Raw genomic sequence first — 20991 nt, forward strand, 5'->3', positions numbered from 1 at the left:
AGTGTGCCATGGAAATGTGCTTTCGCTGGCTCTGAAACTCCTTAATACCTGCTTGCAATGACTCAATGTAATTTAGAGCAGATTGGAGACACCAGGATGCAAGGCATGCTCAGGAGGAAGTGGGATGAGGAAGAGGGAATGTGGTGCAGGTAAGGAAAAGAGGGGAAGTGGGGACCATTAAGGTGGAGAGGATGTCAAGGTGTGATGGCATTCACTGTGTTCAGCTGCAGCTGCCAAGCGTAGGGTAACTTGAAAGGTAATAAATATAAAAGAGATTCCCAGCCTGAAATGATTCAGAGGTGTCTAAAGAAGTTCTGTGAGCAGAATCCCACATAGGTTTAGGTTGAAAGGGACCTTAAAACTCTTCCAGTCCCACCCTCTGCCATGGGCAGGGACACCTTCCACTATCCCAGTTTGCTCCAAGCCCCATCCAACCTGGCCTTGGACACTTCCAGGGATCCAGGGGCAGCCACAGCTTCTCTGGGAATTCTATTCCAGGGCATTACCACCCTCACAGGGAAGAATTTCTTCCTACAGGTTGAACAGAAGGCCAAGATCTAAACTGTGGCTGCTTTTTAGGTGGCTTTGCTTTACATCCTCACGTTTCCCTACAGCAGGATTAGTGGTTTTAGTCCTCTGCCCTGTCAGCTTCCACTCAAGGTCATCATGGATTTTCCAAGTCTCTAACAGGACTGGCAGTCCTGTTCCTTTGGGAAAACAGCTTGGAAAACAGGTTTGGAAGCTGATAGGAGTAAAAGGCTTTTCCTTGCCAGGAAAGCGTCGAGCAGCTTTATCAGCAACTTATTTTCTTGTTTAAATAATTATTAATCACAGGTTACAGACCCTGCCCTTTAGGATACATTTCTGATGTGGAAATTTTACATGTATATGAGAAAATAAAAGCCCAGATGGCAGAAAATGTGGGAAATTAGTGTATTTGAATACAGTAATTTTTCTTTTGGGATGAGGAGAAGGCAGTGGAGTAGTGAATTTTTTACTTGGTAGAAGGGAAATTGAAAACTCCTCTTTAAAACCAATTCTTGTTAGAGGAAGAAGGGGAAACACACAGAGAAGGGGATTAAATCTGAAGGTATCTCTGTCAATATAATCTGTAATAGCCTTGACAGTGCTTCCTGAAAGGGAGACTTGCCAGACTGGCTGCTGATCCTGACAGCTTTTTTTCTTTTGGGAGCTGGGAGAAGAATTGTTCTCCGGAGTTGTCCCTGAAGTGAACATTTTCCACTGGTGTTTCTTCCTCATTGAGGACCTGAAGGGATTGATTATCTCACTATTTCCTCCTGCAGAGCCCCAGGTACACCAGGGTGGAATACAAAACCCCAAGCCGTGGCACAGTGGGAACAGATGTGTGTGGTAGGATACATGGGTGTGTTCAGTGATTCGAATGTTAATTTTCTCTTTATACTGTGCCACAGTCATAGTCTTTTTTTTTTTAATTTTTGTCCTGATAAAATATAAAAAGTATTGTTTCTCTGAGCCTTTGAACTTGCATTACCTATTCCTGCCCTTCCATACAGCACGTTCCCTGCGGCGAGATTGGATTTTGTATCCCTTATCAAAGGGCAGACCTGTGCCCCTGCCTTACCTCTTGCTGGTTTTTCATCTCAGAATAAAAGTTAGTTTTTCCTTGCATTCTTTACACGTGTGTAAATGACTGTTAAAAAGTGCAGAGCGATGGAAAAGTGGTTTTTCGCCGTTTTGAAGTGCTCATGTTTTATTAAAGCTGAGATTCCTTTGTGGCCAGAAACACATCACCCTTTTTACTCCTGGAGATAAACCCCCATTTCTTCCTGTGAAAGACTATTTCTCCCAAAGTTGTCATGTTGTGTGTTTTGGTGTGGGATTTGATTGCCATAGATACAAATGCCTTTCATTGAGGTCCTAAAATAGAAAATTAGAATGCATAAACAGAGGGCTCGACCTGTGTGATGTGGTTTTGTTGTGAGAAGATGCTGGCACTGTTACTTGCCTTTCCCCCCCAACCTTTATTTCTTCATTGCTTTTTTTCCCTGCTTTTGCTTCACTTACCATCTGTTGCATGCTATGTTCGGTACTTGTCGCTGATTTCTACATGGCTCCTCTGACTTCAGAACATTTAAGGACTGATGCTGTTCACACCAACCCTCCAGCGTGGATCTGAATGTTATATTGTAGCAAACTCCAAACCATTGTGGTCTTTTAGTATCTGCTGATCAGTTTCTAACAACACGGTTGTTTTCCTAACTCCTTTTGCCAGCAGGCACCTGGACGTCTCTCAGAGGGGGTCAGTGGCAACCATTGTGTCCACATCACTACAGGGCTGAGGCATGGTGGAGCTCCAAGGGGGCATCGACACGGGCTTCTTGGGGGATACACATCGCTGCATGGACTGACTGAGCTCCAGGGGGACACTGTGCCAGGGTTTTAGGGGGACACAAAGCACTGCTTGCCCATGCGGCCGGGCTGCGGCTGTCCCTTCGAAGCAGCATTGCACACTGACAACATGGCGGCTCCTCCATGAGGGGAGCGGAGGGTGTGAGGGACGGGCTGCGCGCGCCTGTCTTTTAGGCGGGAAAACGCGCCCGGGCGCGGCGCGCGTGCGCAGTGGCGACAGCCGAGCTGGGGGAAGCTTCGGCTGTTCCCGTCAGGTTCCGGAGGCGAGTCTCGCTGCTCTCCGCCCTCAACCCTTCGGGAATCTCCGCCCCCGCTTCGCCTATCTCCGCCCCCGCTTCGGATATCTCCGCCCTCCTTCGTTAAGTTCCGCCACCACTTCGGCAACTTCCGCCGGTTCGGTCGGAAATGGCCGAAGACGTGCGAGACCCAGCGGTTTAAGGGGAGAAGATCGGCCGGCTTCTCGGAATAAACCAACTGTGTCCGGCCCGTGGGGGGGGGAGCAGGGGAGGGCGGACGGAGCGGGAAGACGAGGCAGCGGCTATGGCTCCCCCCCCAGCCACTCACGGCTCCGCCCGGAGGGCGAAGTGAAGGCGCCGAGAGGTAGGAGCGGACCGTACCACGCAAGGGGAGAGGGGGAGGAAGGTGGGAGAGCGGTACCACCCCCCCCACGGAACCCCCCGGCGGCAGCCCGTGGGGCCGGGTAAGGCAGGAATGGTACGGTCCGGGGGAAGCCCCCTGGAGCGGCGGCGTTGGGGGGGGCTCGGCTGGGGCGTCCCTGAGGGGCAGGAGGAGGGGCGCGGGGTCCCTGAGGGCCGGCGGAGCTCTGAGCTGGGGTCCCTCAAGGCTGGGGGGCGGATGCGAGAGAGGTCCCTCGAGGCTGGGGTATCTGATGGGGATCCCTCAGGGCTAGGGAGAGCTGAGAGCGGAGGGTCCCTCAGGGCTGGGGGCACGGCGGGGAGAGATTCCTGAGGGCGGAGGGGTCTGTGAGGGGTGCCCCTCAGGGATGGGGGTTTGCGTGGGGGCTCCCTCAGGGCTGGGGGTTCCTTCGGGGCTGGCGAGGCTGTGAAGGGAATCTCTCACCTCACAGCGTGAGAAGCATTGTGGGGATGTCACACTGCAAGGGGGGACCCCCACAAGGCTGGGAGAACCCCTCAGGGCTGGTGGGCTGTGAGGGCGGGCGTCTCTCACAGCACGAGGGGCGTTGTGGGGGTCTCACAGAGTGAGGGACACTGCGGAGGGGTCCCCACAAGCCTCATGGTGGGAGGGCTGTGGTGGCAGGTGGTGCCCAGGTGCTGCTGACAGGCTCCAGCCTTCCTGCCTGTCCTCCCTCCTGCATCCAGCAAGGATCCTGAGATCCCCGCCTTGTCCCGCCTGTGGATCCCCAGCGGTTCAGGGACTATCACATCCACCCTGGCAAGTGCAGCCGCATTTCTCCCACTCTGAGGCAGTGCCTGAGTTGTGGTCCCTGTGGTTCTTGCTGGGGTTCTGCCTTATGAGGTGGTGAGGACAGCAAGGACGAGGCTGCCCTCGCTGTGGGCTTCTTAGCGTGGCTGGTATTGCTCTCCTGTGAGTTATTTGCTAAAGTTGAGGTCGTGTTACTCTTTTTACACAGCTGTTTTCCCCACATGAGGTCTCTTCCTTCTCAAGAAACATGGTCTTTACCAAAAATTTTACCCGTGTGGTGATAATAATAATACTGATAGGCTAATGTCCTGTTATGCTGGTCCAAACCCAAACAATTTGGAGCCTGAGGGGACTGGATATAGTTCAAGTGGTATTAAGGATTCACAGAGATGCTGAGAAGCACTTTAGATAAGCTGTTCTGTTGCTGTGTGTGTGTTAAAATCCAAGCATTGACCAGTTTCTGACCTCTTGTTGCTTTTGCATGAGTCTGATAGATCGAGTGTGTTGATACCATGATATGATAACTTGCCTCTAAAAGTGCCTGGGTTTCTTGTGCTGCAAGTCTCACATGTGTGTGAAGAAGATTAAATAACTTTGTTTCCTGAGAGGAGTGTCACACGCAGGTGATTATCTTAGATATTTTTGTTCTCATGGAGGAATCTGTGATATCCGAGATAGTAACATCTTGGAACGTGGGTTGGCGGGTTTTATCGAGTACTGAGTAATCTTAAACTCGTTTCTATGCAGAAATAGCATCAGAAATGAACCACAGTCTGATTATGTGATGATGGGGAGAGAGATTCATCTCCCCCTGACAAATCCCTTAACTCCATGTACCACCTGAGAGCCCAGTTGTTATCATGCAGTGTTATCTGTACCCACTCAGGCCTTTGTGATGTCTCTGCTTTTCCATTTCTCGTTCCAGAAATGGGAGTTTGCATGGGTTCAGCTCGGTGTTCAGGGATTCTGGAGCGGGGGTAATTGCCTGCCTTCATTGAGCAAATTTTTCCAGCAGCTCAGCTGTGGTACAGACAGTTCTCGAACTTCTTGATGTTGTGTTGCAGAAGGGAAGTCCAGAGCAGTTTTCTGGAATTCTCTGATTTTTCAAGTGAAGACTGTTAGCTCTCATGTTTGTTTACACGTGAGGATGGATTTTGGCAGTTGTCAGGTCAGAGCAAAAGCAGCAAATTCTGGGAACAAGTAAAACATGATTGTTGAACTGCCTTCAGTTAGGCTGGGTCTCAAGGATACTCTGCAAAATTGAAGGGTTGTTTGTGTGCTGTTCTGATGGGCTGGGAAAGATCATTATCATCATCATCATCATCTTCCCTTGAATATTTGTGGATCTTTGGGAATGTTTACCTGATGAGTTGGATGTTGTTGATGCTTTCACAAGTTTTGTTTGCTTATGGGGAGCCAGAGCCCTTCCTGAGCTTGCTTCCTTTGGCTATTAATTCTTGAAATGCCACGACACCTTCAGCTCAAATTTTTAGTTTGTCTCTTTCCTTCTGGCTGTGTATATTTTGTGTGTATTTGTTGTTTTTTCCTTCCAGTCTCTGTTGCCTGATTTTTTTCCTCCTTACTCTTTGACTCCCATTGCCTCTCCCAGTTGCCTTGTCTGTTTTCCCAGGGCATTCCCTGTGCTACCCACAGTAATGTTTTCACCAGGCTGGGAATTGCAGCTAACCACAGATGTTACCTGTTTGATGCCAAGATCACGGCAGCCCTTTATGGATTGGTTCCTGGTCCAGAGACAATTTCTCTGCTTTGGAGACCCCACAGAAACAGTGAACTGGAAAGGATCTCTCATGGTCATTGGCTCTTGTCTCATCACCAGAGATTTTTTCCGCCATCTGTGCTAAATACCTTTATTTTCTGAGAGGGTGAATATTTTGAGGCAGCTCCTAACTCTGGGATTTTAACTCGGGGTGGAATATTTGATGTTGCTCCTAATGAGCAAAACCCAGAGCAGGATTCCTATGTCGTAACCACCCAACAAGCAAAATATTGGGGTTTTTTTGTTTGTTTTCATGTGAAAAAGACAAGTGTAACTCATAGGCTTGTTACATACGCCACTCTACACTGAAAAGACAAAGTATCCGTGCTGCTGTGTGGCTTGGCAGTGGGGAAAGCATTCCCATGGGATTTGGGGGATGCAGCTGGGACCTCCAGTTGTCTCCTACAACCCGTGCTGACACAGGCTGTGCTTGCTGGGTTAAAGCGAGCACGGGTATGAGCTGCAGTTGTGAGGCTGCAATCCTCAGAAGCAGAGTTTTCTTCTCGGAGAACACCTGAAAGTGCTGATTACTGGGGCTTATCGTGGTTGAGTTTGGGCTCTTGCAGCTCAGCACATGCAGATCGTGGTGCTGGATGCTGCCTGAGAGGAGGTGCAAAGCCACTTTGAGGTTTTGGGGTTTGTTTAGGAAGGATAAAGACGGAAGCATGTGCAGCTCCGTGGCTTGCAGCTCATCGATCCCCAGGCATAGGAAGCCTCGAGCTCTGGCCCACCAGGTAAATTGATGTTATTACAGCACTTGCAGGGCCGGTTTTGAAGTGCAAATTGAAATCCCGTTTCTGTGAAGTCATTGCTGTTTGTTAATTGATGCCTGTTACCGGCAAGAGCAGTTTAGAGGTCTGGCTAATCCATCTCAGATGAAAGAGGGCAGGTTTAGGTTAGATTTTAGGAAAGAATTCTTTGCTGTGAGGGTGGGCAGGCCCTGGCACAGGGTGCCCAGAGAAGCTGTGGCTGCCCCTGGATCCCTGGAAGTGTCCAAGGCCAGGCTGGACGGGGCTTGGAGCAACCTGGGATAGAGGAAGGTGTCCCTGCCTGTGGCAGGGGTGGAATGGGATGAGCTTTAAGGTCCCTCCCAATCCAGACCATTCTGGGATTTGATGATCTGTCCCTGCTAATTGGTGGTAAATGGATAATGGTTTCTCAGGGCTATGTTGACATAACCAATAACTCTACAGAATGATCTGCTCCTCAAGGGTAAAATCGAGTGAAATACAGAAAATTGAGATTTATAAATCAATCAGATCAATCCTGTAGGGGTTTTTTTTTGGGTGGGACAGAACCCTAAACCTCCAAACCAGCAGTTAATTTGTAGCCACTAAAGGACATAAGGACTATTTTAAAGCACATATTCTTAATGAGTATCAGATTTTCTTCTCTTACACTCAGCTTCTTGAATGACTGGAATCCTGTTGCCTGGAGTCGGGGTTTGTGTTTTCTCTGCTATACTCTGCCCTCCCCTTTCCCTGTGAATTTTGGTGCATTAAGAAAATGTACCACTTTTCTAATGCAAATGCCTGCCTGAGAGTGGTACCAGAATGTGGAATTGAACCACAGGTTCTAAGAAACACTTCTAAGTTTCTTCTAATAGAAAATGTTAAGAACATTTCCCAGTGCAGAAGTAACAATTCTATTCCCCTCCTTTGCACAGTGCCCAGCTGCTTGGTCTTTTACCTGTCTTGTCTCATAAAATACTTTCTTTTATGATTCAAAATACTTGCAGGTATCTTCTCATCTGACTTTAATCTTAGGGACAGTGACAGTGCAGGTAGCCTGAGGTTTGTTTTCCTTCCTGTTGTGTTTTGGTACCAGCATTGCCTGAAGTGTGGATTTCTACATCTGCCTCTGGATGAGCTGCTTTCCTGTTCAGTGTGACCCCTGAGTGTAACAAAGTCATCTCAAATCTGTGCCGCAATATTTGGCATCGATGGATTCACCTGGAAGCGAGTTCTGTTTGTTTAAAGGCCACAGTGCCACGGAGCAGGAAGTGCATTGCTCTGCCCATGCATTTTACCTTCCTCAGGGAACACTTCCTGAAAGGCTGGGTACTTTGTAAATCCAGACAAAGAGATAAAGAATTCAAATTTGGACACTTAATGTGGAAATTGGCTTCTCTGCTTATAAAAACAACACAATTAAAACCATCCAACATCCTCCATTACATTGTCCCACCAACACATCCCCGTTTTCAACGTGAAGAGAAGCTTTCCCTTTCCCCATCCCATATGTACCCACCTTCTTGGTGGGGGTTTGATGGAATTGAGCACACCACTGAACATGGGGAAGGCTTCCTTGTCTTTCCCACCCGTGATCCAGCGCCTCCGCATCGTACGTAACGCAGGAGCACAGCGGGCTGGGATTCGTACGCGTCTTTTAGTGCTTCTATTACGGGCACGAGGAAGTCATTATTGCTGCAGGTCTGCTCTGTGTGGGCACTCAGTGGGAGGTGATGTGTTCTGGATTGTGTTGGTGTGCAGTGGAGGATATGCTGGGGAGTGCTGCTGACACGCAGATGATGCCTGGAAAAGGTTGGCATGGAAGCGGTGGAGCTTGTGACGAGAAGGAGCTGCCAAACAAGTGGGGAGCCTCAGAGTTGAGAGCAGAGCCTAAATATATAGAGCAATGCTGTGAGCCTCTTTCTCAGGGGTCTGGGAAGCAGAGCTACCCTGAATTCCCTACCAGAACCCTTTTGTCTGCAGGGAAACTCATGAAGGTCTGCAAGTAAAATAGGTTGGAAACCTTTGATATAAGCAGTGGTGACATCAGAGCTGTGATGTGTGACCAGCAGGTGGGCAGAAGTGAGGACAGTATAATCTTGTCTTCCTCATTTAGAGGTAATTTGAGGGCCATGTGATACAGGAGCCCATTGACTCCCAGAAACGCATTGTACATCTAATAATACACGTCAGGGAATAGGTTAGCATCGTTCTCAGATAATTAATAAAGATAGCACTTCCATAGCAAATAGGAAGGAAAAAAAACCCCATGCATTGTTTAGCTGAGATATTTCTTTCCTTAGGCATCTCTCCTGGGAAGGCCTTGGTGCTTGTAAATGAATCTGCCGCCTACCTTGTGTACCTTCATTTTAATGTGGGGATTGAGGAGGAGCCAGCTATCGGAAAAGCAGCCAGAGATGGATGTCTTGGAAAGGTGCCACTAATTACTGTGGAGTCTGACAATTAGCTGTTAAGCCTTTCCTTGCAAAGTTCTCAAGGGTGCATGGGACACAAAAACAAGGACCTGGTGAAAGGGGAGAGCTGTCCTTGGGGTGGTCTTGTAGGGTGGTTGTTAAAAGCAGAAGGTGGAGCTGATTCTGAGGTGGTTCCCTCCCAGCAGAGCAGGTCAGATTTGACGGACCCAGAAGCATTTTGGTTTTTTGTTGCTGGTCTCTGTCGTAATCTGCAAACTTCTTACACTCCTTACCTTTAAAATAATTTTGAGGCTGCCATTCTTCACGGGCAAAGCTGTAAATCAGTAACGTCTGCAAAGTGGCATTGTTGATGTTATTCTGAGAATTTTTAACAAAAAAATCAAGATGTAATTAAAAAAAGATTCAAAGAAATCTTGCAGTTGGTTCCTTGCATTTTCCTCCTGGGTCTTCTGACTCTGTTTTTACTTTGTGGCAATGATGAATAGCGCCAAGCCTTTTGCCAGTGTCTCAAGGGTGTAGTTAGTTAGGAGTAATGATTGAGCTGGAGCTGGCAGGTATCTCAAGGTTTTTGTACTCAAGCTGATCTCCCCCCACCCCTCAGGGATCAGACCTGCTCTTTCTCTGAAATGACTTTTACGTTGTTGGGACAATGATGATTTTGATTAGAAAGGCCAAGCTACAGAATTATTTCTCCCTTGTCAAACATCTCGTTGGGGAAGATGTTTTTGCATGCAGAGTGTTTCGCTGAGCTTGTGTTTCAGGTGACATTGCTCAGGTGTCAATGCCAGGAGCATCTTCATGGTTAGTTTATACCAGCATGACCCAGGATTCACTCTGACTTGTGTCTCTGTATAATTCCATTGCCTTGGAAGGGGTGACCTGGAATCTTCAGACAGATCTGGCGCCTGTTTCCGTGTGCATCTCTGATCTCTGCTGCGTGCGCCGACACGCGAGCCTTGGCTTCCAGCAGCTCTCCCTGGGAGAGAAAGTGGCAGCTGTGTGACAAATGTAATGGAGCAAGCGTTGTAAAAAGAACCAAAGCGAATTTCCTCTCCTCAGAACTGGTTAAAGCAGGAGTGGTATTGGGAATGCTGCTGTGTGAGCTCGGTGTTCCTGTGCAGGGGAGTCTCGCTTGGACACTTCGCCGTCCCTGTACCTATTCTTAGCCTGTTTACCCAAAGCTGTTGTATGTGCATCAAGAGATCTCCCTGTTCAGGCTGCTTGTGTGTTTATGTGGAGCCTTTTGAGGAGAGAGGGGATTATATCCAAGCTTTTCTCTCACCTCCTCCTGCTTCTGTGCTTTATAACTGCTGAGGGAATACAGGTTAACGTTTCCATAGTGTTTGAGTGTATCACAGAGTGCCTGTGATGCAGGGAAGTACTGTCTGCTACTTGTTGACACTGACCTTGGAATTTGAGTGACATGGTTGAACTGATTTCACAGCCTGCTGCTAGAAGGGGTGGCCTTGGTCCCTATCCCTCTCTCAGCTCTGCAGTTCCAGTCTTGCAGATGATGCCTCAGTGAAGTGATTCAGTTTGAAAATCAAAACTGCTTGAAGGATTTTTGGTAGGAGATGGGGATTCCTCTTAGTGGTTGGGAACACAAGGCAAGGGCTGGTGCCCTGGGAGGTTTCATGCTGGAGTGTCCTTGGAGGGGGATCAGAGAATAGTTAAAATTGGAAAAGCACTTGGTGATCATGGAGTCCAACCATCCTCCAGCACTGCCGAGGCCACCACTGACCCATGTCCCCAAGTGCCACATCCACATGGCTTTTAAATCCCTGCAGGAATGGAGACTCCAGCAGTGCCCTGGGCAGCTGTGCCAGGGCTGGACAGCCCCTTAAGGGAAGAATTCCTCCTGTTATCCAACCTGAATCTCAGCTGGCACAGCTTGAGGCTGTTTCATCCTGTCCCTGTTCCCTGGGAGCAGAGTCTGATCCCACCTGGCTGTCCCCTCCCGTTGGGGAATTCCAGAGAGATAAAAGTTCCCCCCAGAGCCTCCTTTTCTCCAGGCTGAGCCCCTTTCCCATCTCCCTCAGCTGCTCCAGACCCTTCCCCAGCTCCGTTCCCTTCCCTGGACGTGCTCCAGCCGCTCCACATCCCTCTTGTCCCAGCAGTGTCCCCAGGGATGGAGGTGGCCCAGCAGAGCCAGCACAGGGGACAGGCACTGCCCTGGCCCTGCTGCCACCCCAGAGCTGGCACAAGTCAGCTGCCACCGGCCTCTTTGCCCACCTGGGCCACCTCCCCCAGGTCCTTTTCCACCCAGCAACTTTCCAGCCCCTTCCCCTGGCAGCCACAGGAGTGGCTGAGCTTGTGCAGGTGAGAAATTGGCAGTGGGACAGTGTCAGGGAGCTGCCCCAGCACCTTTTTATCTTCCCCACAGCCCCAGAGTGTGCTCAGGACCAAGGAGGGTGATTTAATGAAGCGCAGGGACTCGTTCTACATGAACACGCTGAATGGACAAGAATAGTTGGCTGTTGTGTATCGCCAGAATCAGATGCTCATTTTTCAGCTCCTCGTTGCTGCTGGGTGCAGCAGAGCTTTGTGCTGACACAGGCAGTTCCTGTCAATGGGGCTGGAGTGGCACTGAGAGAAGAAAATGCCACATTTTGAAGGTTCTTGGTAGCGAGATGACTGGAAAAATGTGTATTGGGTACAAATTTTTCAGACTTTTGGGGCTTCTTTTTATTGCCTGACTTTTTATTCTGATGTCTCCTTGCTATGAGTTGTGCTTTTCTGTTTTGAGAAGTGAAATTAATAATCTGCCTTGCTTCCTGTGCAGTGGGAAGGAATGTCTTCATCCTGGCCCAAGCAGATGAGACTTTTTTTGGGAACTGTTATGCAAAAGCAGAGGAAGAAGAAACAAACAGTTCTCAATTCTCTTTGAAATGCAGTTTTAATGGTTCCTCGGTAATTCATGCAATTATTTAATCAGCTGCATGATCCCTGGGATTATTATTTTTCTAGGTAATAACTGGAGCAGTAAAGATATCTTGTAAATTGAAAAAAAAATAAAAATAATTGGCATATGTTGTTTGCAGTAATACATTTTAGTAATTGTTTGAAATGACCTTTTGGAATCTCGGAGAGAAAATTTGTTTGCTTGACTCTCTCCCAGATCAGCTCCTGGCAATCTCGATATAGAGCAAAATTGAGTTGTTTTGGTTTTTTTAATTACATTCTGATAGCAAAGCCTGTTTTTCAATGTGCATTACTGTTTTTGCTTTCTTAAAGGTTAAGCTCTATCTGACAGGACTTCCACAGATGAAAATTCTGAAACTTTTTGGTGTGGATGTTTGCCTGGATTCTTTTAAGCTAGAATTGCTTATCCTGGGTGTTATTACAAAACATTTATTTATTTAAGGAGAAAATTCTTGCTGTATTTTTGAATGTCTGGAGACGTGATGATGAAAGGTCTGTGGGGTTTTTTTGTCGGTTTTATTTGTGGGTTTGCTTTGGTTTTGTGTTATTTTGGTTTTGGGTTTTTAGTTTGCTTTTTTTTGTCACTTTTCGGCTTTAGAGGTTGTGATGTGATGAGATCATAGAAACTTGCCAGGTTTAGGGAAAGAAAAAAAATTTTTTTTCCCTTTTTTTTTTTTTTTTCTTTTAAAGAAGTGTTAGCAGAGCTCTTGTGAAATCTGGTTCCTTGAAGCCACTGGGTTGTGGTCAGAAGCCACTGTGGGTTTGGTTTGTAGGAAGATGGTCCAACATCTGAGGGCCTTGCTCTGCTCTAACTCTGTGTGAAACCTGCTCTTCTCAGGGATGAGACCAATGGTTCTTCCTTTTTCCCTTTCGAAAATTCTGGCATTTTTCCACTTTAAAATCTGACAACCCTTGAGAGCGAAGGGTCAGAAAAACACATTGTGTGAAATCTCTCAGCATTGCAGTTTTCACATTAAGAAATTGCTCTGTGTGTTTGCTGGAGCTGCACTTGTTGAGGCTGTGAGAGCCTGGTCCTCCAAACACACCAAAGAGAACTCTGAGAGCTGTGCCAAGGAGCAGGTGCTGCGAAATTCAGCTTCTGCCAACTTTGCAGAAAACTGCACTGATGGAGATCAGTGTCTCTCAAGGGAAATTAGGTCTCCAAAATGAGTGTCCAAGCTGGAACGAGACAACAGATGCCAGAAACACGTCCAGTAGCTCAGTTTGGAGTTTCCCTTCCTCTCAGGCTGATCCCTCAAGGCAGCATGGTGTCCCACAGGACTAAAACTTGGAGTTGCTTTCACAGGAGACAGAAATGACTGGGAAAAATCAGGAGAAATCAAATGGGACCCAGCCACAACGATCTGGAGCTGCGTGAGCAGCAGCCTGTGTGATTTCAGCCTCCTCATCAGGCTGGTTTTGCACATCCTGACTTGAAGAAGTAGGTTTTTTTCATCCTTGGATCTGAACAGACAAACCTGAGGGGCTCCATATTTCCTGCTAAACTCCAGATAAGATCTTTTACTGTTTGAACTTGCAAAGCAGTTTAGGTGTGTGCTTCCCTGCTTGCAGGGTTCCTGCAAAAAGTTTGATCCACCCCTTCATTTAGTTGAGTCTGTTTGGAATGAACAATGTTCTTCAAGCTGTGAATACAAGAATGGTTTAGCTTTTAAAAAAAAAAATCTTCCCTGCAAACAGATGATGTAATGCCCAAGCTCCATGTTTAAACAGTAGCTAATTTGCCAGGGGATAAACCAGGGTGAAATCTGTCAGGCTTTCTAATTTCCCACATTCACCAGAGCTTTGTTCTTTTTGCTTTTAAATGCAGGGTACGTTTGTGTGTCCACACTGTGTGGTTTCCTTCAGCTCCTGCAGCCAAAGAGTTTGTCCAGGGGCAAGAGAAAATGTTGCTGTAAACCTTTTGTTGCCATAAACCTCGATATGCATCTGTTTGGTTTTAAGTTTTACTTTGTGACTGAATTAATCCTGAGCCATCCCTTTGATGAGCTGCAGCACAGGTTTTATTCTGGATTTGGGTCTTGTCTCTTTGCAGGCACGTTCCTTTGGCCAAGCAAGATTCACTCCCTGCAAGGTCCCCGGGGCACTGCTGGGTGGGAGACTCCTTGTCCTGCAGCTGCTTTGGGTTGCCTGTGGCTTGCTTACTTGGTGTTTGGACTTTCCCCTCCCAGCCAGTTTTGTACAAAACAAGGAACACTTAAAAAACAACACATTTAAAAAAAAAAAAAAAAAATTTCAGGAGCAGCTTTCTCTGCTGGTGGCAGCTCTGGTCTGCGTAGTGCTTCGTGTCTGCTCACAGGAGGGGACTTTGGCTGGTTGGGGAAGAGGGAGGTTTGGATCAACACTCCCCTCCTCCTCCCTGGGACGGTCTGTTTATTGGAATTTTTCACTGACCTATTCCTTTAATCCTCAATTTTGGCACCATTTCCCAGGGCTGGTGTAAGCACAGGGCTTTGCCAGCCAGCAGGATGAACCAGGGCACACAACAGGGTCAGAGACATCCAGGAGCTGCGGTGTCAGCTGGAGGAGGGAAGATGTGACACGAGAAACTGAAGTGACAGTTAGAGGAATTGCTTCCATCTTCTCTGGCTTTTTCTATCCAAAAGCAAAAAATGCCCATCTTCAATCTTGGAGCAGCTTCATCTTAAAAGCTGTCCCAATCTGGGGTCAGCCTGTTTCTCGGGGATGTCATCACCCAGCCTGGCATTTGGGGTGTCTTCAGCAGTTTTTCTTCCTCTGAGCAGCGCTGGCAGAAAGCTCTGAGGGTGCCTTGTGCTGACGCTGTTGCTGTGGAAAACAGCACTTGGGGAGAGATCACATCTGTGAGAGCCGGCGCTGACTCACAGCATCGAGATCTGCTGGGCTGGGCTGCTTTCAAACAGCTGGATTTCAGGATCTCACAAAAATTCTGTGAGGGGCTGTCCTGCAGCTGATGGTTTATTTTTTTCCATGGTTGAAAACTAAGAGTAGTGGGCCGCTTGCAGTTTATGGTGGAGTTGTGCTTGATCTGTTTATTATGATTTTATTCCCCATGCTCTGCTTGCTGGTTTGACTCCTTCCTCTTTGGCATTGTTTTCACATAAATCCTTTTCCTCAGAATTTCCCTGCTCCCTGCCAGCTGTGGAGCAGCTGGGAAGATACCGGAAAACACGAAGTGCTCTGAAGGGCTGCTCAGAGGGGCACGGCTTGGTTGTGGAGCCTGGATTTATCCGGAGCTCCTTGGATGGGCTGCACCACCCCATCCCCAGCAGTGGTGGGGATGTGTTGAGGAGCTGTGGGCTGGAGACAAGGAGCCTTTTGTTTGCTTGCCTTAGCAACCCTGCCTCTCTGAAAGCTGAGATGTTCTCACTCCCGCAGTGCTGTTCCAGGGGAATGCTGGTTGTTTCTCGGGGAGCAGATCTCAGGGAACTGCTCTTTCTATCCCTAAACCCCCTTCTTTTTTTATTTTTTTGGATGACAGGAGGTCTCTAGCCAAAAGAAATCTGGGGTTTTTCCCCCAAGCAGCGAGTCCTGCTGACTCTCATCTCTGCTGTATCTGTTCTGATGGGCACGATGTGCTGAATTTAAATAAACTGTAGTCTTTGCTAAATATCTGTCAAATATTGACTTAGTCTGTAGGGTGAGCTGACTAAGCTGAAATTAAAATTTATTAAAAAATAAAGCTTGTTTGGCAGGGGTGTGGAGGCAGTTTCATTGCAGGTGGTAGAGGAAATTAAGATCTTACCTTGACTGCAGCTCAAGGGGAGGAAAGAGAAGCCTTGGGCTTATATGGCAGTAAGGAAAGACTTAGTGGAGACAGAGAGGGGGAGTGTTTGTAAAGATATTGAGGGTGATAAAAACTCTTCCCAATGAGTGAGGTCATAAGAAAAAAATCGAGGTGGTGCTGTTAGCTCTGCGCTCTTACAGATGTCATGAAATGATCTTCTACATTCTGGTCCCTTGCCATACCCCTGGGATAATTTTTCTAAATCTACTGAAAATGAGATCCCAAATAAAATACGAGACAATCTGGCTGGTTGAGGTTTTGGCACCGGTGAGCAGCCTCTGTGCTGGTATCTGCTGCCTTTGTGTGTTCATCTCTGCAGGTGAACAACTCCACGTGTTCCTGAGGTGCTGCTGCAAAATGACAAAGCCCTGACACCTCCAAGCAGGCGAAGAAATGGAGATGCAAGGAGGTGTCTGAAGGGATCCAAGTGATCCAAACAAGCTGATGGCAGAACTGGAGCTAAACCACACAGCTTCCCTCGTGTTTGAGAGCCTGTCCTTCAAACTCCTGGGAAGCTTGTGGGTTTTTTGAGGTTATTTTTGAAGGGTTTGTTGCTGGCATAAATGAATCTTGGAATTCAAAACAATAAAGATGCAGCTTCAGGGCCGGTCCTGTTTGAGTGACTGCAGGGATCTCAGGGCTGGTACAGTGAATTTGATGGAAGTTTATGTAAATGGAGAGCTCATGAGTTGGTTTGGTTTTTTTTCAACACCTTTTTTCTCTTCATCCCTTAACTCTTTGCTGCATGTAGTAAGACCTCCATTGTAACTCTCAGTTTTATGGGAGCTTTGTGCCTCCAGTCTGTTGGTTCCTGGCTGATCTTCAATAGCCCAGAGAGCAAATGTAATGCAGCAAATTCATTATATGCTAAATTATTTATTGTGTTACTGTAAAGGTCACTGATGGCAGTGGAGGCTCGGTAAGATACAGTCCTGAATCTTTCCAGATGGTATCTGTCACCACCCTTTTGGGAGTTTAAAAAGTACCTGGAATAACTTATCTTCAGACCCTGTGTTTGGAGGTGCATGTTTGGACCTTGTGTAGGTTAATAAATCTTGTGCTGCATCTGAAAGTGAAGGGCTGTATTTAATTTTGTTGTGTGTGCTCTCACAGGCAGAGTAAGAAAGGAGTCTTAGTTTAACCTTGTCCCTTTTTGCTTGATTTAAGTAATTTGCAGAGTTGTATAATAAAATCTCCACGATCTGATTTCTGTTCTGGTTGCAGTAAGCTGGAATTGTCAGTAATGCCCAAGGGCATTTTTGCTCCTACCTGTGTAGGAGTGAATTACTTGTTGCCCAACATCACCTGGAAAGGGAGCAATGAAAAAGCTTCCTGGCATTGAGGTGGGCTGTGACTTCCCTTCCCCAGAACCACAGACTGAAATATTTAGCAAATGGATTCCGGGCTGGGAGGAACCTCTCCAAGCCTTTCCACAGGTGCAGGAGTGGTGGTGTGTGACTGTTCCCCCCTGCAGGGCCCTGCATGGTGTGGGATACATTACTGACCTATTTGCTGGTAGTTTTAGCATCTGGCTGGGATTAGTTCAGCCAGCTGATCCCCAATTCCACGCTATAATGGTGTGTCTTTAAGCACAAGTTAGATGATTGGATACTGAGGAGCATTTTGGAGTCTGGCCTTGCAAATACAGCTTGTTAATTGAAGCTGTGCTCGCTGGCAAAGCTGCCTTTTAAAGTTCTGCCCTCCCTGCGATATTCCATCCTCTCTGCTTTCTCACTGCCTGCAGCCTGCCTGATCCGCCCTCTGCCTGCATCTCCTCTGCCAAGCAGCGGCTGCTGGCCTCACATTTGTCACCTGCGGCCACTCCTCTGGCTGTGAGGGGCTCTTTCCTCATCACACCGAGAGTTTTCCTAATTGGAAGTGAGCTCTGAAGGGGCTGCGTTCATTGTTCCAGCTCTTTGCCTGAGTGTGCGTTTTAGGCAGCTGCAGTGAGGTTCAGCAGCTTCGTCTGTCACGATCAGACAGAGCTCTAGATAATCTAGCAAATCTCTTGATTATGAGGGTGGAAAATAATATGCTTTGATTTACAGATGTTGCTGCACAAAAAGTGCTTGTGTGAATTCTCTGAATGGCGATATCTGGGTACCTTTGGCATCCTCAGCCTCTGAGTGCATCCATTTTCTGAACATACCCTGAATTCCTGCACACTTGTCTCGACACAGACATGGACAGCTGTTTTACACACAAACAGACAATTATTTTTCAGGAGTATTTTAAGCCAAGTTCAGGGATGACATTGGGTCAAGGGGCCTTGAAGTTTACAGTAAAAAGGACAAGGGATGGTGGAGGCTCTTGCCTTATGGCAAATTACAGCCATTGAAAACAGCAAGGGGGACAAAGCATATTTTTCATTAATCTTCCAAACACCTTTTCCTTTCCTCCAGGAAGTTGTAGACAAACTTGAAAGCATTCTCCAGTGTCTGTACCATTCTGAGCAGGATCTGTGATGCAGCAGGCACAGAGGTCTCACCTCTGGTGCCAGAGGTGTGCAGCTGTGCTGGGGCTGCAGCAGGAGCACTGCAGGCGTTTCTGAAGGGGTTTGAAGTATTTTGGGCACACGGGCTCTCTTGGTTATGGACCGACTGACAGATCTACAGAAGATTGGGAAGTGTTTTCCCAAGCCCTGGAGGCTGTGGTAAGCTGGAAGAAAGAGCTCCTGTGGTCTCTCCTGGCTGTGTGACAGGGCAGCTTGGGAAGTGCTCAGATTGAATCTAAGCTCGGTTCTTGTTTGTGAGGTTTAGTTGTAATCTCGGTTTGCTGTGCTTTCAGTGGGACAGGGAAGAGGGGAGATGGTGAGAGGATAGAAATAAACTTGTTCTGGTTGGAAGAGCTCCTGAATTTATGGCTTTTCTGCTGAAGGTGAGGAGAGCAGTTGTGTGGGAGATATTCAGGTTGGGACTTTTTTCTACAGATCTGGTTGCTTACCCCGTTATTTCTTTTTCTTTTTTTTCCCCCCCTTTTCTTGAGGTCTGCTTTATAACCAGCAGAGAAAAAACACCCCATTCTGTAGCACAGTTCATCTTGTACTAAGCAGACCTCTTGAACCAATCTGATTTTCTGTGCTCCAGCAGTGCCTGCTGCTGCTGCTGGCTGCAGAGAGAGCCAGTCCAGCTGCTTCAGGTGTGCTGGGAGCTGCTTGGGACCAGCATTACTGAGTGAACCTGGGCCTTTGCAAGGCCAAGCCTTGGCTGCTGGCTGGGTTTGGAGACTGTACAAGCTCTCCTCATGGTTACTTCTTCCTGCTTGGAAGAGAGAAGAGCTAATGGGGCCACTGGATCTGATTATACCCTGTGGTAGCCGGTCTGAGGTTTGAAAAGTATCTCTGGCCATTTTTCTGAGAGGCATTTTGAAGTGGCTCAGATGTCAATGAAGGAAGCTGAAAGGCTTTGTTTTGCTCTCCTGACCCTGGGAATATTGGCCAGTTTGTCAGCTGGGATCCATCTGCAAGGGAAAGGTCCAGCTGGATGGGATGATGTCCTGGTAGCAAAGGAGGGGATGAGACAGTGCATGGCTCCTTTTCCCGGTTTGTATCTCTGATCAGATGTGCTTTGGTGGAGGAAATCACTCTGAAAACGACCACAGAGCTTTCTGTTTTAACTCCCTAACTTGAGCCTGGATCATACAAAGCAAACCCTCCGAGCCTGTGAAGGGGGTTTTGTGGAGGAATAAAGCTCATTGTCAGCTGCCCGTGTTCAGACCCTTGGGAAATTGTGACCATTGTCTGGGCTATTATTGCTTAATAAAAGCTTTGCATTTCCTCATTCAGGGCCTTGAAAATCTGGTTCTGTGCTTTTAAAAATAACTCAGTGTGAGCCACAATTGGGAGCATTCACAGAGGAAATTCTTCAGCCATTTAAAACAAAGTGAAGGGAGGGAAAAGAAAGCTCTTCTTAAAGTGCTTTTACTTATCCCTGAAGAGTGAGTGTGTCCCAGCCGAGCTTCTGCTGTCTGGATGGAGCACAGGGGCTCTGCTCCTGCTCCTGTTTGCTTCCAGCCTTCCAGGAGTTTGGCTCCAGGGCTATCCCAGCTGTGGAATCTGGGCTGGGCACGCCAGATGCATCCCCTTGGGATGCTGTGTTTCTTGTGGATGAGCACATCTGGACAGGTGGGACCAGCAGTCACTGGTGTGGTTGATGCTCTTTGTGCTTGATGCAAAAAAAAGGCAAGAAAATGTTTTTCTTTCTGTTTGTACCAGAGGCCACACCAGAAAAGGGTCATTTCAGGCAAAATGAAATGTGGTCATGTGCTGAAGGATGTGCAGGATTTCAGGCTCTGTGGGAAAGGGGGCAGAGGAGGGGGTGCTGCGGGCTCTGAGGTGTTCACCATCCCAAAGTTGGCTTCCCTGTAGTTTTTACTCTCCTGATTTGTGCTGGGAAATTATAGCCCAGCACAGAAGCCCTGAACTATTTTGCAGATCTGCTTTGAAGGCTTGTTTCTTTCCCTCTGTGTGTTCTTGGGTTTATTTTCCTTCTGGTGTGGAAATAATTATATTGCTTGTTTCTTATGTTCTGGCTCCGACTAAGAAGAGGAATGCACTCAGGTTTTTTTATGTTGTGGTCGTGATTTTTTTTTTTTTCTTTTCCCAGTGCAATTTCTGCTGTTAAAATAATGTGGACAGCAGTTGCTGCCCACGTAGAGCACAGAAATGTGTGTTTGGTGGTTGAGAGACATGCTTGCTCTGGGTGTGCCTCGTTGTTTTGTTCAGTGCCAGTCTCTGCCCGTATGATTGGCCATCGTTTATCATTGCCATCAAGCTCAGAGATATCATTTACATTAGTAATTAGTGCTTTGTGCAGGTCAGAATTAGCTACACTACCTCTTGATTTGGAAATAAGTTTTCTCTTGGAGCTGTGTGTTTTGTCAGGTTAGAGACCAGGGTGTGAGGAGGGGATGACAATGAGCTACAGCAGCATTGCCAAAGACACTTGAGAGTAAAGAAACCAATGGCTGGGATATTGTCTGGCTCTTATTTGTGATAGGAAATGAATTATAGCAGAAAATGCCTCTTCCATACCTCAGTTTCTCCACCAAGAAATGAATTCTGCATTATTTGCCTGAGTGTGTTTGTTAGCAGGAATTACCTCAGTTTCTCCACCAAGAAATGAATTCTACATGATTTGCCTGCATGTGTTTGTTAGCAGGAATTCTCTCCTCCCTCTTCCTGTCTCCTGGAGCAGCTGTGATACGCTCAGGGATGTGGGGTGATGCAAGGACTGGGGACAAGACACAGCCCTGCAGTAGCTGAATTCTGTCACACCATTGTGTACTTTTGTGTGGCTTGAAATTTTATAGCTCATGTGCACCATTAAAACGATTTCTGTGCCTAACTTTGGAGAATCTGCTGTGCCCACTTTTGTTTATGTCCACGTGACTGATCCAGGGCCATATGTTAAGAATATAACTGCTTTTAATTTTTTTTTTAATTTTTTTTTAAAGCTGTCGGTGTCTAAATATATCTAATAAAAATGCAGACTGGAGCTCTTTAATGAGGTGTAAGTCAATCCTGGCTCTCTTTTTTTAAAAGACAAA

At 47.3% G+C, this 20991-nt stretch overlaps 1 protein-coding gene across 4 annotated transcripts in view; it reads left to right on the plus strand.

Annotated features, from left to right (window-relative positions):
- The first annotated feature begins 2763 nt into the window (after positions 1-2763).
- The window catches only part of EXTL3 (exostosin like glycosyltransferase 3), a 109397-nt gene continuing 91169 nt past the window's right edge, over positions 2764-20991 (plus strand). For 2 of the 4 annotated variants that reach the window (XM_058834425.1, XM_058834428.1), the window contains exon 1: positions 2764-3091. The gene's annotated coding sequence lies outside the window, so the exon portion shown is untranslated. The remainder of the gene's footprint in view (positions 3092-20991) is intronic. The other 2 variants (XM_058834424.1, XM_058834426.1) reach the window with 1 other exon arrangement.

Source organism: Poecile atricapillus, chromosome 3 (genome assembly GCF_030490865.1).
Source record: "Poecile atricapillus isolate bPoeAtr1 chromosome 3, bPoeAtr1.hap1, whole genome shotgun sequence".
Taxonomy (NCBI): Eukaryota; Metazoa; Chordata; class Aves; order Passeriformes; family Paridae; genus Poecile; species Poecile atricapillus.